This window comes from Rattus norvegicus, chromosome X (assembly GCF_021556685.1).
Source record: "Rattus norvegicus strain SHRSP/BbbUtx chromosome X, alternate assembly SHRSP_T2T, whole genome shotgun sequence".
In the NCBI taxonomy this organism is placed as follows: Eukaryota; Metazoa; Chordata; class Mammalia; order Rodentia; family Muridae; genus Rattus; species Rattus norvegicus.
The window spans coordinates 67,517,776-67,520,167 of record NC_141554.1 but is presented as its reverse complement, the minus strand read 5'-3'; the positions used below and the strand labels follow the sequence as shown (position 1 = coordinate 67,520,167).

Sequence of the window (2,392 nt, the reverse complement as noted above, 5' to 3'; positions counted from 1 at the left end):
GACATGCTATTTGTGGGGATGATACCGATGACCCCACGTCTTTCATTCTGTAGGTTCTACAGTCCATATCCTGAAGCAGTGTTCCTGCCAAAGCACACAGAGAAACACTCAACACTGAGGGCTGAGAAAATGGCTTGGGGGGTAAGAGTGTTTGCTCTACATACATAAGGATCTGAATTTAAGTCCCCAGCACCCTCAAGCAGCATGCCAGTAACCTAGCATTGTGGACTAGAGGCAGGCAAATCCCAGAGATTGCCTGGCTGAATTGGCTCTGACCTATCCATGAGTGGACATGGACACATGCACCTGCATATTCACATAAGGGCAACCTCCCCACCCAAGAAATGTCCAACCCTTTTCATCCTTGGCCCGTGAGATAAAGCATCCAGAGAAAGACTGTCTTCAGTGCTCCATGGTACCTCAGTCTTAATCCTCCACTGTCTGCTGGACATTGGACTTCCTTGTCTGGCTCCCAGCCCTGGAGGACCCAGTACTTCCTGCTTCTTCCCCCCCTCCCCCCGGGGCTGGGGACCAAACCCAGGACCTTGCGCTTTCTAGGTAAGCGTTCTACCACTGAGCCAAATCCCCAACCCCTACTTCCTGCTTCTTGTATATCCCTGTTTCTTCCTTTTGCCATCCCATTCCCTCCTCCTTCCCCAGCCCCCTTTCCCTCCCATTCCTCCCTTCCTTGCTCCAGGAGAGATTCTCAGGGACACATAGTTTTCATATCAGATTGATTTTATTTTCACCAGTGTCAAAGCACTGCGTAGTAACTGGTCTATCTACACAGTTTCACACCGTTCAGCTGCCAGACCTGTGAATGGATTTCTAGTCTTTGGTGGCTTGCTGAGGAGGCTGAGTCTATTGGCTCTCCTCATCGCTGCTTGACTCAGTGGAGCTGTCTGAACTGCTCGGCTCTGGTTCTGTTTCAGTGCTAGCGGTCATTTCATCCATTGAACGGTGGTAGTGTCTTAATAGTGCTTCACCTTTGACCCGTTTACTCTTCTTTGTAGGTGGTACAGTTTTCTTTGAAGCCTTGGTTTTGTGGATTCTTGGCTGTATTTTCTGCGCCTTCTTTTTCATCTTTTGCACCTGGAAGTTCAACAAAGTAAAGGGCATTTGAGTCTTAGACAAGCTGGAATAGTGAAGGGGACTGTAGGAGATGGGCTATGGGCTATGGGGGTAAAGGCCAGACCAAGAAAGGGTTAGGAGTTCTGGAGGAGGAGAAATCACCAGAGAAAGGACTATGCTTAGCTTGGGCCTTCTTACCTTTCCACTACATTGGGAACAGCACGTTGTGGGTTGACGGTAACTCTTAGTTTTCTTGGATTTCCCTCTTGAAGTTGATGACTCGACATCTGATGTAGTGTTCTTTGATTTCTTCGTTGCTTTCGCCATGTTGAAGGCTAGGGTGGTTCTGGTCCAGAGCTCTCAGAGGCACGGTCTTATGAACCTACCCTCAACAATGGGAGGCCACACCCCTGAGTCCTGATTGGTCAGAAAGACCCTTCTCTGCTAATAGTGGTGGAGGAGCTGCTTTGACATCACAAAGCACCTTGCTGCCTGGTGGGAGCAGGCGCTGGGGTGGAGATCTCTCTGGTTTGGGGGGGGGGGAATGCTGTGAAGGAAATAGTGTCTGGATACAGACCTGAGGCTTTTCTTGAACATCTCCAAGGGACTCGTGCCACCATTTATTATATCCCCATCTTTAGTTGTGATAGAACTTTATGTGGCAGAGGATTTGCCCCCATGAACTCTTCCTGAAATGCCGCCCCCTCACATTCAATGGTTCATTCTGTCATGTCTCCTACTCCTTAGTCATTAACAATTAGCTAGACTTTTGGCATATTATACCTTCAAAATTTAATTTGAAATCCTCCCAAAATTATTGAAGTGTCAGTGTGTATGTGAATCGCCACATAAATGAAAACAAAAAGATATTAATGAATATCTTCCTACATGTTGAATTTGGCATTCAAAACTGACATTTTTTGTTATATGGTGTTATGGCTAGTTTTTTATTATTTTATTTATTCATATCCCAAATGTTATCCCTGTTCTGGTCACCCTGTCCCAGAGTTCCTGACCTGATTCACCTTCCCCTTCCCCTCTGAGAGGGTGCTCCCCTCCCCCTTGGCCATCACCTTTTCTGGAGCATGAAGTCTTTACAGGACTAGGCACATCCTCTCCCACTGAGGCCAAACAAGACATTCAGTCCTCTGCTACAGGTGTCCCAAAGGCCTCTGACCAGCCAGTGTATGCTCTTTGGTTGGTGGCTTAGTCTCTGGGAGCTACCAGGGGTCCAGGTTATTTGACACTCTTGGTCTGCCTATGAGGTTGCCATCCCCTTCAGCTCTTCAATCTTTCCCATAACTCTTCCATAGGGGTCCAT

At 47.7% G+C, this 2,392-nt stretch overlaps 1 long non-coding RNA gene across 1 annotated transcript; it reads right to left on the bottom strand.

Annotated features, from left to right (window-relative positions):
* Positions 1 to 720: 720 nt before the first annotated feature.
* Positions 721 to 1,410, bottom strand: LOC147998244 (uncharacterized). Its single transcript, XR_015646560.1, has 2 exons — positions 1,270 to 1,410; positions 721 to 1,092 (listed from the first exon to the last, which is right to left on the bottom strand). It is a non-coding gene; the product is annotated as an uncharacterized LOC147998244 (long non-coding RNA).
* Between the last annotated feature and the right edge of the window lie 982 nt (positions 1,411 to 2,392).